General features: G+C 36.7%; 1 protein-coding gene across 18 annotated transcripts in view; it reads left to right on the forward strand.

Moving 5' to 3' along the window:
- The first annotated feature begins 5149 nt into the window (after window positions 1–5149).
- LOC121383032 overlaps window positions 5150–15195 on the forward strand; it is a 101946-nt gene continuing 91900 nt past the window's right edge. For all 18 annotated transcript variants that reach the window (XR_005959244.1, XR_005959245.1, XM_041512777.1 and 15 more), the window contains exon 1: window positions 5150–5198. The gene's annotated coding sequence lies outside the window, so the exon portion shown is untranslated. The remainder of the gene's footprint in view (window positions 5199–15195) is intronic.

The raw sequence follows: 15195 nt of genomic DNA on the forward strand, positions 1-15195 counted from the left end.
AAATCAAACGACGGAAGCATCTTAGGCGAGACCTCAGCAGACTGAGCTAAATCCCGTCACATATTAGGTTATGAATAAGGCATGGGCGTACATGGGGGGGGGGGGGGGGGGGGGTGTTTCGATGGGTTCGACCAAACCCCCCCTGAAATCGCTTTTTTTTATAATTTAATATATCTAACATTGATATCTGACATTATTATATTTACTCAACATAGAAATATATGCCCAATATATCTGCAATCTATTTTGGAACCCCCCTTTTCAAAGTCCTATGTATTGGAACCCCCCTTTTCAAAATCCTATGTACGCCCATGTAAGGGGATTGATTTCTGCCGTTTCGAAAGGTGGTACTCGTGAATATAATACAGTTATGCATTATCTAAAATGTTTTGGGGAAAGGGGGGGGGGGGTACACTGTAAAAGAAGTTTATAAACATATCTATCATGACCAAGTTGTCTCAAATAAGATTAACAAAATATTTTTTAATGTGACATTTTCACGATTTTATTTTTTATCTCGGTGTTAATTTTGCACGATCCAAGCGTAATATTTCAGTATGCATCTATGATGAGACATCGTTCCAGCCAATGCACCACGACTGGTATATCAAATGCCATGGTATGTGTTATCCTGTCTGTGGGATGGTGCATATAAAAGATCCCTTGCTACTAATAGAAAAAAATGCAGCGGGTTTCCTCTCTAAGACTATATGTTAGAATTATCAAATGTTTAACATCCAATAGACGACGATTAATAAATCAATGTGCATTTTAACTACGGTATGATGAGACACAACAACACTATATCGCATTGATTTATTAATCATCGGCTATTGGATGTCAAACTTTTGGTAATTTTCACATATTGTCTTAGAGAGGAAACCCGCTATATTTTTTTCATTAGTAACAAGGGATCTTTTATATGCACCATCCGAAAGACAGGATAGCACACACCACGGTCTATTATATACCAGTCGTGATGTACTGGCTAACAATATAATTAAGTCGACATAATGTGAAGGTATATCACAACATATTGTAAAATATAATTTACGGTGGCATAGAACTGCCAACGACACAAAGACGCAATTTTGAATGTTATTTTTAGGACTTTTGTCAACATAACTATATAAAATACTAAACTAAATCATGAAATATATACTCTTCAAAAGAAGAAACGCAAAACCACATTGTCGTAACATTTGGAGAATTGATTTAATTATTGAAGAGTCCGATAATTACCAAATGTTGCAGGATTGTTCACAATTCACTCTAGTCCAATGTGAGTAAGTGATAGGACACACCACCAAGGTCAAGGTCATCTGGAGTCAATACCGGGTGTGGCCTCCGCGTGCGTTGACAACTGCCTGGCACCGCCTGCCCATTGAAGCAACCAGAGTACGGATGACGTCCCGGGGGATGGTGGCCCACTCGGCCTGCAAGGCTGCTGCCAGCTCGGGCAGGGTCTGGGGCTGTGGTTGTCGCTGTCGGAGGCGTCGGTCCAACTCGTCCCATAGATGCTCAATTGGGTTCAAATCCGGTGATATCGATGGCCAAGGAAGGACATTAATGTTGTTGTTCTGTAGGAAAGCCGTTGTGAGACGTGCTGTGTGAGGCCTGGCGTTGTCATGTTGGAACACTGCGTTGGCGTTGGCCATAACTGGAACGATGTGTGGCCGGAGGATCTGGTCAATGTAGCCCTGTGCATTCAGGTTGCCCTGCACGTGGACCAGGTCAGTTCTGCCAGTGTGTGAGATGGCTGCCCACACCATGACACTACCCCCGCCGAATCTGTCCACTTCCTGCACGCAGTTTGCCGCATAACGTTCACCACGACTCCTATACACGCGACATCTTCCATCATGACGTCGGATCAGAAATCGGGACTCGTCACTGAACCACACCTGTCTCCATCGCAGTTGAGGCCATTGTCGATGAATCTGGCATCACTGCAGTCGGAGTCGACGGTGTTGTGGTGTTAAGATGACACCTCGAACTGGACGTCTGGCACGAATTCCTACCTCACGTAGGCGGTTCCGTACGGTCTGGTCGGATATCCTGCGCAAACCTGGTATTGCTGCGGCTGTGGAGGTGGCAGTAGTCAATCGTTCCCGAAGGTGGCGTACCCGGATGTAGCGGTCCTGCCCGGGGGTAGTGACCCGTGGTCGACCGGATCTAGGGAGGTCACGTGTTGATCCATGTTGCTGGTAACGGTCCCACAGTCTGGAGATGGTGCTTGGGGACACATGGAATGCCCTGGCAACGGCCGTTCTGGATTCGCCTGCGTCTAGTCGGCCGATGGCATTGTTTCTCTGCGGTTCACTGAGACGTGGCATGTCCTGGATTGTCAACTGTCGGCCAGATACAGAGGCCAGGCAAGCGAACACCCTGCACTTTTATACTGTCGGTGTTCATGTTGCACGTGCAGACAAAGCACGTGCAGTGGTGACATGGTTTGCACATGGCTGCGTTTTTGCGAATATTCACATTTTGGAACTTTATTGTACAGTAGCTGCGTTTTATCGAATGTAACCGTGGGAATGTGTTTGGGACATGCAATGACCTTATATTCACAAAGCATGAACCGGTAGGAAACATAAAATCGGAGTTATAACCCATTTGTACCCTTTTGCGTTTCTTTTTTTGAAGAGTATATATATTTGAAATACAACACTAAATATAAATTATTTTCATGGGGTATACAGCAAGTCTAATGATTGACGTTTTGCTGTAGCAACAGAAAAATGTACAAATGTTAGTAATGTAACAGAAATATCAACCTCCACTGGGGTGATTCGAACCACAGTCTAACGTTTTACCAACTGAGCTAGTAAGGAAAGTCCCACTAACTATTGTCAGTAGGAACACTTTATATACCTACACTACTATAATAATAACTTTCCTACATGGATTACGTAATAACTGAATTAGTTTGAAAACCGATGGTTTACAATGTTAATATTTTAAAATGTAGTTTAAAACAAAATTCACTCAATTGTGGGCACACAAGTATAAAATGAAACTCATCTTCGAGAATAACAATAGGGGTAGTGCTTCTCATTGCATAAGTCCTGTTGATGTTGAAAAGAAAGTCTGTCAGTGTGTTACCTAACCTGACGCATGATTTTACTTCCTCGTACATAGATTTAATTACCTGTATGACTTTCCCACGAACAGCACTGCGTGTCAGTTTAAACCACAGTTCATCATGCGTTACACGGTTGAAGGCCTTTCTATAATCAACAAAAACGCAATATAACCGTTTTCTTGCCTGCAATGTTTTAGCAACAAGAGTAGCGTGACGTAGCCCAGTGGTAAAGAGGTCGCCTAGTGTTCGATCACTCTGGGATCGATCCCCGTTGGTAGGCCAATTGGGCTATTTTTCGTTCTAGTCAGTGCACCACGAATGGTATATCAAAGACCATGGTATGTGATACCCTGTCTGTGGGATGGTGCTTATAATAAAAGACCCCTTGCTACTACTAAAAAACACTTTCCTCCCTAAGATTATATGTGAAAAAAAAAAAAAAATTACATCCAATAACTGATGATTAATAAATCAATGTGCTCTAGTGGTGTGGTTAAACAAAGAAAAAATGGCATATCTTGTTTCTCACAAACTATAAGTCCTAGGTCATTAACATGATATGGATACTAAACGTATTCCTCTGATGGCATTAAATGGTTGTTCTGCAGCGAAGATATCGGCATGAGCCTACCCCCTACCCCATCCCGCTATTTTCTATATATGTCGTTAATGCATTAACGCCTTATTTATATAAAAAAAAAAAAAACATAAAAAAAATTATGCATGTGTCGTTAATCTTTCTTGAAATACATGTATAACCAAACACTGGCACAAACGTCCCCAGAATACATAAAAAAACACATCTTTTGAGGGAGAGAGAGAGAGAGAGAGAGAGAGAGAGAGAGAGAGAGAGAGAGAGAGAGAGAGAGAGAGAGAGAGAGAGAGAGAGAGAGAGAGAGAGAGAGAGAGAGAGGAGAGAGAGAGAGAGAGAGAGAGAGAGAGAGAGAGAGAGAGAGAGAGAGAGAGAGAGAGAGAGAGAGAGAGCAGAAACAGAAACAGAAAAACAGATGCAGATGCATGGTGGTGTTAAAATAGGCTTAACCAATATTTGGCTTCTTACGGGTTTATAGATTTCGCCTCTTTAAAATTAGGGCGGGACGTAGCCCAGTGGTATAGCGCTCGCTCGATGCACGGTCGGTGTGGGATCGATTCCCATCGGTGGGCCCATTGGGCTATTTCTCGTTCCAACCAGTGCACCACGACTGGTATATCAAAGGCCGTGGTATGTACTACCCTGTCTGTGGGGTGTGCATATAAAGGATCATTTGCTGCTAATCGAAAAGAGTAGCCCATGAAGTGGCGGCAGCGGATTTCCTCACTCAATACCTGTGTGGTCCTTAACCATATGTCTGATGCCATATAACCGTAAATACAATGTGTTGAGTGCGTCGTTAAATAAAACATTTCTCTCTTCAAAGGGACATTCCTGAGTTTGCTGCATTGTAAGATGTTTCCGACTAATAAAATATTTCTACGATTAAACTTATATATTAAATATATTTTCTTGTTTAGAATATCATTGTCTCTATATTCAATGTGTTTCTGGTCGTTTTAATATTTGCAAGAAGCCCAAACTGGATTTTGTCTTCAAATAATTTCATACATACGAAAGAAAATAGTTTAGGAAATAAAATAAAATTTAACCTCGTACAAATATTAGACCGATCAGAAACACGTTTAATATACAGCCACTAATATTTTATGCAGAAAAATATATTTGATATGTAATTACAATCGTTAAAAAGTCTCTGTTAGTCAATAACATCTTTAAAAACATTGCAGCAAACTCAGGAATGTCCTTTTAAAATTAGGGAGATAGGCTAGTTTGACAACGTGAAGTAGTCTACTATTTAAATTTTTTAATCTAAAAATTCCGTCAGAAGATTACAGCAACCCACTACTCAATAAAAATAAATAAATATAATAATACAAATTGTTTTCTTAGATCACGCATCACGCTTACTCTGAACGTAATCACAACGGCAAGCCGGAGAACTTTTTAACACCCAATTAGTGCCCCAATTTCACTCGTCTTCGTGGTTTATGTTAGAAGGGAAGTAACTCGAATTTCTACAAGCGCGTGTTAGGGGAAAAGATTCACGCAAACTGGGTATTTGTTTTTATAAATATTGCGTTTATTATGACATAGCCACTACTGATTTGTATATAGTGTAAGGCACTAACCACTACTATCTGTAATACTGTGGGTATATATTGCGATAAAGTACTAGTTTTGGAATTTTCAGGAATGCACAAATATCTTTCAAGATCGGTCTTATGTCCATGGCGGTTCTGGTCCAGTGCTAGACTTGATTAAGTCCATAGCATTTCAAATTTGAAAATGAGAACAAAGAAAATATGTAAAAAAATAATAGTTTTCTTCATTTTAATTAGAAAAATACTGCAATGCAATTTTAAAAAACCTCATACAAATCATTGTTAGTGTGTACACAGGGGCTGGGGAAGATATCTGCCTTTTACCCCCCCCCCCCCCCCCCCCGATTAAATTATATTGATACATGTTAAAAGAGGGATCATAGCTCACTCTAAGCTAAAAAAAAAACCAACCCGAATCTATTTACCCCTAACGCTACTAACCAAAATAGGGGGATAACGGTTGGATATTTTACCGGTCCTGGGGTCACCCTGGATGATTAATAAAAAATATTTGCAGCCCAAAAATTTGCAAAATGGGATTTTTCTTGGCCATAATGAAAATAATCAAAATGTTTTAGTCAAAATTGTTGTGCCCAGTGCTGTATAGAGTATTTATATTTGAAAATGCATCTTGAAGGGAGGGAAGCGTTTGAGGCCTCTTCATTGAGACCAATTTATTATATGTGACCATTTTGTTTGTTTGACGACTGAAACATTTCATATGGTTGCTCCTCTTGGTGACCGAATCAAAGTTCATATCAACATACCAGCAATAGTCATGCTAGGAGACAGTTCTGGCAAAGTAGTCGCTGTATATAGGCGAAATCGACTGCCTTAAATTTCGCAGAGATAAATATCATTCAGGGGCGCACCCTGGATCAAAAATACCTGTAGCCATAAAATTAACCAAATTGGGTTTTTATTAGCCAAAATTGTTTTACGGAATACTGTATAGAGTATTTATAGATGAATTCATATGAAAATGCATCTTTTTCAGCTAATTGTGTACAAACTGGAATAAATCTGAATAACAAAAAAACTTTATTCTCTGATCAAAATCAAAGACAGCAATGGGGGTATGGACAGTTAATATATTACTTTGATTTTTCAGTGGGGGGAGGGGGGGTGGAGAGATATGCAGAGTTGGAAGCCAGTGCCCCCTGCAAACACCTATCCCAACTTCTAAGGCCTTTGACATGAATACAAATTTGAGAGCCAATACTCTTTCTTTTTTCTTTAAAAAAATAAAATAAAGCTCATTATTTCTTTCAAATAGCAATCTTTATGTTGCTTTAAACTGCTTGTTGTTGATTTCAGCTTGTAAAATACTTAGCCTAAGAATGCCAACTTCACGTTATTACAACTATTCCATTTATGTCAAAAGTTTTTGATAAATAAGATGATGAATTGAATTTTACAGTCTTTTTAAAATCCACCTAACTTTTGAGATGTCTCCTGACAGTCTACAAATTTATATAATATTTTATTTGACAAATATGATTATTGTAAACTAATTGTATTCAGTGTACGTTTAACCACAATTTGTATAAATACTGCATGTTAATTTCCTGCGATAGCGATATACATGAGTGCGAAATTAACAAAGACAATGGAAATTTAAGCGAACAACAATTAAGCATTTATTGATACAGATAACTATTTGTTGTTTTTCTACAAATTTACATGAAGATTTACTTGCATGTTATCGTATTGTTTAATGTCCGCAACGATGTCTCTTAACATGTGCAACAATCTCGGCTGACTGTCAAGCGTGACCTATATGCATACTGAGAGCAGCCAACGAACGTTTTTCTAATGTTCGCGAACTGTGTGATTAATTCCAGACGTGGACCTTGGGTTTAACGTGAAGTGCATAATCCAGTCCAGGCTCATTCCACGTTACGTGTGTTACACTTCAGACTCACTTTGGGTGAAAATGTGTGTAAATTAGAAATCTATGAAAGGGCTCCTGTTATAACCTACTGATTAGTAATAATCCTACTTCAGTACTTCACAAAATAAAACAAGAAACATTGCCTAAATTTCAAACATATTTGTAATGGCTTACATTTGATTGCGTTACGTGTGTTACATTCGCACAACAGACATTTTTCTATCAGATTTGAAAGTTGCTAAAATTCTGTGAGATTACAAGAGATAATAAAATTTTGTATGTTGCTTTTAATCACCATAATGTAAGTTAATATTTATCATAAAAGAATAATCTTATTACTCAGATATTTGTTTTCCAAATCATTAAAATGTAGTGTTACGTGTGTGACAAAAATTTATTACGTGTGTTACACGTCTGATTTCAGAAACTTAACATTAGCTTGTAAGCATCCTATCACAAACAAATTTTATTTGTTTTACTGCCTTTTGTTTTTAGTGACTGTTAATAATGTTTTTAGCAGAAAAGTTAAGTATTCTTTTTTCAGGGGTGGATTTAGAGGGGGTTAGCACCACCCACCTATTTTCAGTGGCAAATATTACTCAAATAATATTGCCTGTTTATGCTCACTCATACTTGTAGTACTAATATTCTAGTCAGTGCATCCTGAACCTCCTGTTACAAAATCTTATATCAGACTTGTCAAAATAAGAAGGCAACTGGTAAATTTCATTGGCTATTGCAGCCTTTGAATAAAATGTTATGTTTTACATTTTTAATAGTAATCTGATCATTATATTAAAGATGAATTACATTGTTTAGGAAGACACTAAAGAAGATACATTTATAGAACTGCTACCTATATTGAAAAATTAGTTGCTGGTAGGATAGGGGCAGTGTTTATGACAGACATACATTTTTGGGTATGGCGCTATGGAGTTGAATGCAACCAGTCAACAGGGGGTATTTGGGGGGGGGGGTCCCCCAGAAATAAAATGGGTTACGTTTAGTGTTATAGGATTAAGAAAAGCATACAGTAATGATAAGAGTAATTAATTGTGTCAATAAGTTAACTTAAAATAAAAAAAATTGGGTATGGCACCATACCCATTTTACACTCTGGCAGAAACCCTGATGGGGGGGGGGGGGGGGTTGGTTGGCAAAGCCACTTGTAAGAATTTAAAGGAAGAAATCAATATATGATATGGATGTTGAACTGCCACATTTTGATGAATCTTTGTCCCTTAGGCCAAACAAAAAAATAGGTGTGTTTCCGGTCGACCGACCGTCCCTAGTTTTACACACCACCCCCCCCCCCCCCCCCCCCCCCCCCCCCCCCACCCCCCGACCTTAAACTGAAAAAAACCTGGAAAAAAATAATTAAAAAAAATAAAAATGAAAAAAAGAATAAAAATAAGAGAGGACAACATCACCAAACAAGAGTATTTCCTTCCTTGCACATTGTTTACGTACTATTATACGATATATTTTGCACATGTAATTCCCTTCCGAAAAACATCGAGAAATTATGGAAAAACTTTTGTAATAGAGTTCCTTCTCCTGATTAGCTACCACCGAACAGCTTGGTCGGTCACGGAAGTAACTGAATGTACGAACATAGCCTTGGTACAGGTTATTTCGATTAAATATAATCGTATCAGCTTAATTCTCGTCTTCACTTAAATCAACAAGTCTTATTATTAATGCATCTCAAATGTTTGCATAAAGTATTTAAATTAAGAACAACGAAATTAATACAAATGTCCCATTAATTTAAGGAAATACACAAACAGTGCATACCAATACTACTACTACTACTACTACTACTACAACAACGACAATAACAATAATGATAATGATGATAAATAATAATAATAATAATTATTATTATTATTATTATTATTATGATAGTTTCAATTTAAAAAAAACTAAAAAAAACAAACCCTACCTACCTAACCTAATTTTTGGGGGGATGCAATCAGAAACACCTATTTTTTTGTTTGGCCTTATGATAAAACACTATTGCACTGTAGTGATTGGTAATTACATATAGATGTTACAAGGCTCACACTGGAAGAAATTTAGTTTTAGCCAATTTTCAGATATATATGTCGAGAGTTTACTTGGAAATTATTCAAAAGTGACTAATTTAAAGAACATTTTATTTCCCAAAGACTAAATGTTGTAGCTACTTTGCATGAAAATTAGTAGCTGGCTAATTTGGCAATGGACAAAGTGAACCCTGGTGTATGTTCCTTATAAAAGACCAGATTCCTAAGAGGTGCGGGGGGAGGGGGTGGGGGGCTCTCGCGTTAGTCGATGCACCAATTACAAAAGGGTAAATGGAAGTGGCCAGTACCAGTAGATACATGTACCATTAATTCCTGCCCATGTGTGCTCTTTGCAAAATTGAACCTCTATTTCCTGCTGGCATGCTGGGAGCTAAGACAAGTCAAGATATTATTTTTAATTCCATAACTAAATTCCCAACACTAAATATTCTAATGTTAAGTGTAAAACCAGTACATAAATATATAAATAAATACTTCAATACATGTATATATTACTAGTTAAAGACATGTTTAATTGTAGGGTAAAACATTCATCCCCTACCCCATGTAACACTCACAACATTATGTGTGTTACACTCAATAAAGGCCGCATTGTATAATAACTTGCAGCTTTTGCAAACCAAAAATGGTTAAATTTGTTTCATATTGGTATTCTAACTTTTAACCTGAAAACACATTTTAAACAATTCAATATTTTACTAGTTGTGAAAACTTATTGGTTATTTGCGTTACGTGTGTTACATTCCCCTAACGTAAATTCCCAATCCAATATCAAACCTTTTCCCAATTACGACCCAACAGTTTCCCAATAAAGATTCCCAAAGTTGCTCTTATTGCGGATACTTGAACTCATAATTTTGTTTTTTTTAATTTAGCTAATTGTATATTTAAAAAAAAAAAATGACATTGAACAAGTTTCGTTTTGGTTTTCCGATCGATTACGAACACGTGACGAACAAGTCTGACCTGGATATGCAAATTAGTTTTATCCTGTTTTGATACAGTCTGTTGTGTCGTAGTTTTTAGTAATAATGCCTACATTGTCTGATATAATACAGTTTTGGTAGAAGAATACAACTTTTTGTTTTAATTCATCCATTTGCGTTAACACGTATTTGGGATCTATCACAACATATCCAATCTGCTATTTACATAGTCCGAACGGACGTAGAAAGTAAAGTATTGACTCAATGTGCACCTGCACTATCATTTGCTGTGCTATTTTAAGCAGACGATCTTATTTTGTAAAAAGGTGTGTACATATGTTTCGTACTTTTTTTTCAAATATTTTATTATTATTTTTATTTTTTAAATGATTTTTGGTATGGTTTTTGTAATTAAAACAACAAAAAACGTTACTACAGTAGTTGTAAATTAAGTGAAAAAACCCCCACCTTTAATTTAAATGTGCTACTCCCTTTGAAGTAATGGCCGTACCCAATGTCACATCATGATAAACAGCACGTGCGAGTTTGAACACTGTTACAATGTAATAGTTCTGCTGGGAGATATTAGATTGCGTATTATAGATATTGAAACTTAATAAAGTTGATCCGGTCAAATATAACATTTACCGACCAGCGGTGTGTTACTTCTTTATTATTTACGATTGAATAATGGGATCATTCGAGAACTACGCAACGTGCACTAAGGAGTGTGGGAATTATGGGATGTGACAAAACATAATGGAGGGGGAGGGGGGGGGGGGTTGTGGTGGTTATTGTGCAACGTAATGTTAATTCATAAAGTAAAATTCAATCAGTCATTGCCATTTTATTTTAACATATATGTATTACTAAAGACCCCAAAGTAAAATATGACAGGGTCACAAAACGTTACAAGGGGAGAGGGGTATTGAAACTGCAAGATTTTGTATTGTTAAATGACACAAAGATCAACAAAGGACTATTCAACATTAGCGTAATGCAGTATCAGACATTGGCTTTTACCTCAATTTTTAACGACCCCCTCCCCCTCCCATAATGAATTTGCAATAACACAAGGGCCACCCGATGTAAATGTATTTGAATATTTGATTTGCCGTCCATCAGCTAGTGGTCAAGCCTAAATAAATAATATCAGGTAATAATGCCCCCCCCCCCCCCCCAATCCCTGGAAATTTTTACCTTTTCGCTTATTAATAACTTAAAAGGTTCCTGTGTCATATCCCACTACACAAGTGCCCCCCCCCCCCCCCCCCATACAAAATCCTGCCTACACCACTGCTATTTCCATTAATATAGGTTCACTGCAGGATCCATCAAATTAATGTTTTTGTCCAATAAAATAAATTATAGGGTGTGGGATGGGAGAAATACATGTTTAAAGTGGACTACAATTGTCATATAAAACATTACCATTTTGAATGCCCTGTACCTTGAAATTTCTGTCACAACATTTTTTAAATGATTTTTGGTATGGTTTTTGTAATTAAAACAACAAAAAACGTTACTACAGTAGTTGTAAATTAAGTGAAAAAAACCCCACCTTTAATTTAAATGTGCTACTCCCTTTGAAGTAATGGCCGTACCCAATGTCACATCATGATAAACAGCACGTGCGAGTTTGAACACTGTTACAATGTAATAGTTCTGCTGGGAGATATTAGATTGCGTATTATAGATATTGAAACTTAATAAAGTTGATCCGGTCAAATATAACATTTACCGACCAGCGGTGTGTTACTTCTTTATTATTTACGATTGAATAATGGGATTATTCGAGAACTACGCAACGTGCACTAAGGAGTGTGGGAATTATGGGATGTGACAAAACATAATGGAGGGGGAGGGGGGGGGGGTTGTGGTGGTTATTGTGCAACGTAATGTTAATTCATAAAGTAAAATTCAATCAGTCATTGCCATTTTATTTTAACATATATGTATTACTAAAGACCCCAAAGTAAAATATGACAGGGTCACAAAACGTTACAAGGGGAGAGGGGTATTGAAACTGCAAGATTTTGTATTGTTAAATGACACAAAGATCAACAAAGGACTATTCAACATTAGCGTAATGCAGTATCAGACATTGGCGTTTACCTCAATTTTTAACGACCCCCTCCCCCTCCCATAATGAATTTGCAATAACACAAGGGCCACCCGATGTAAATGTATTTGAATATTTGATTTGCCGTCCATCAGCTAGTGGTCAAGCCTAAATAAATAATATCAGGTAATAATGCCCCCCCCCCCCCCCCCCAATCCCTGGAAATTTTTACCTTTTCGCTTATTAATAACTTAAAAGGTTCCTGTGTCATATCCCACTACACAAGTGCCCCCCCCCCCCCATACAAAATCCTGCCTACACCACTGCTATTTCCATTAATATAGGTTCACTGCAGGATCCATCAAATTAATGTTTTTGTCCAATAAAATAAATTATAGGGTGTGGGATGGGAGAAATACATGTTTAAAGTGGACTACAATTGTCATATAAAACATTACCATTTTGAATGCCCTGTACCTTGAAATTTCTGTCACAACATTTTTTAAATGATTTTTGGTATGGTTTTTGTAATTAAAACAACAAAAAACGTTACTACAGTAGTTGTAAATTAAGTGAAAAAACCCCCACCTTTAATTTAAATGTGCTACTCCCTTTGAAGTAATGGCCGTACCCAATGTCACATCATGATAAACAGCACGTGCGAGTTTGAACACTGTTACAATGTAATAGTTCTGCTGGGAGATATTAGATTGCGTATTATAGATATTGAAACTTAATAAAGTTGATCCGGTCAAATATAACATTTACCGACCAGCGGTGTGTTACTTCTTTATTATTTACGATTGAATAATGGGATCATTCGGGATCATACAAAATCCTGCCTACACCACTGCTATTTCCATTAATATAGGTTCACTGCAGGATCCATCAAATTAATGTTTTTGTCCAATAAAATAAATTATAGGGTGTGGGATGGGAGAAATACATGTTTAAAGTGGACTACAATTGTCATATAAAACATTACCATTTTGAATGCCCTGTACCTTGAAATTTCTGTCACAACATTTTACTTTTGTTAACAGCCATGAATCTTAAGACACCCAGTTGTCTGTCAAATGACTATATACTGATTCATTTTGGTATTAACTAACAACATTTTAAGTAAAGAACAAACTAACTTTTTTTTTGAGTTCTGTTTTGTTTGCAGGTGTTGTATTTTCAAATAGCGGCACATACAAGATTATCTTACTGTTCATGATTTGTTTATTCTTTACCATAAATGTACTTATCCAAAATATTAAAAAAAGCACTTTTTTAATTTATAAGATGAATTAAAAATTTTGCATCCCAGGATGAGTTTGCGTGGAATGAGCCTCTAGCGGACATTTTTGTTTTGCTCGGTCTGGCTGAATTCTGCCCTAGCTTACTTGTCTTTCGGCCCTGAACTAGCATGTGTATTGAAACTAACACACATTGTTGGTCCATTTTTATTACTTTGGTTCAAAGACTTTACAAAGTTAAAATAGCAAGCTACAGATCTTTCAGACTTTGCTTTCATACATGTTGCCGTTAAAATTAAGAACCATGATTATTAAAATAAGCAAACATTATTATGCTGTATTCTGGATGACACTGCTTCTCATTACCGGTCACGAGATAGCTATTAATTACACTAATTGAATATTTGGTATTATTATTATATTTCAGGTGTCGGATAGATTTTGTAACCGTTTGTTCACATCAGAAGATAGAATATGGCTTAGCCAAACTTTGAGCCACTTGCACATTTATTAGCCTTTTAAAAAACAAAAGAGGCTAATTTGACTACCAACTGCGTGAGCCCTGATCATTACATCATCGATGCTATGATCATAACGAAAACAGACTGCAACTATGTTTTTGCCAAACAATCAAAGTCAAATTTTAACATGTACAACAGTGTGCTATTTTGAGGAGAGTCCGGAGCCCGAGGCTTGCAAAAGTCATATAGGACTCTCTAGCTTGGCTAGCATACGAGCCTGTACAAATTACATTGATTCTTCAAAATAACACAGTCAACACAGTTGTTCTAGAATATTTTTAAGATTCACTTGCCATAGGGCCAGTGGATTTGAAAATTCACTGGCCATGGTGAAAAATTCACTTGCCCAATTTTAACTGTTGATAAAACAAAACAAAAACCCAGTAAATTAAAATAATTAACTTTTTAATGTCCATTTTTCATACTGAGATCATGTTTAATCAATTTGTCAATTTGCACAACAGAATCTGATAGGCTCATTGGGCATGCTTTATGGTTTGTTTAGAAAAATATGCAAATAATTATCATCAGTTTAGAATAAAGTTATTGTACCTATTAAAATTTTAAAATAATTGTTTCCATGCACTAAAACCACCTAAGTTATAAAAAAGAATCCATGTTACCGAGATATTACAACAGCATTATTTATTTACTTATGAGTGGGAACTCGCCCACCCTTCAAAAAACAAAAAGAGAAAATAAACAATTAAGAACCTTGATTAGCATAAAGTGTACATGTATTGCAGGGTTTACTGCCCCCCCCCCCCCCCCAACACACACACCATAGTAATTTGTGTACTTTGTTAAATTTATCTATTTCATGATACTGTGTTCCTAAGCTTTTTAAAAAACTTTTGCAATTTATGTCATATTTTATAAATTAAATTAATAATTTACACATTTAAAGTATTTGTAAATAGTGACATGCAACCTTTAAAACTAATAAAAGACGGTTCCGTTTTGCATATCATTAGTATTAGAGTAACAAATCTTTGAATTCCAGTATAAAAACAAAATGGCGGCAAAACACTTAGCATATCTTCTGTTCTACTGGAGACGTACGGCAGGCTCCCTGGGTTGGTGGCATGCTTTAAATATTTGCAAACAGGGAGTCCTTATGGCACTTACATTTTTTAAACCAAAATTGTACACTGTACAATATTATATAATATCAGAGTAAAATATATGTAAATAGTTTTTTGTTACACCGTATGACTCGCTTTATTTAAAAGGAAAG

This window comes from Gigantopelta aegis, chromosome 10 (genome assembly GCF_016097555.1).
Source record: "Gigantopelta aegis isolate Gae_Host chromosome 10, Gae_host_genome, whole genome shotgun sequence".
Classification (NCBI taxonomy): domain Eukaryota; kingdom Metazoa; phylum Mollusca; class Gastropoda; order Neomphalida; family Peltospiridae; genus Gigantopelta; species Gigantopelta aegis.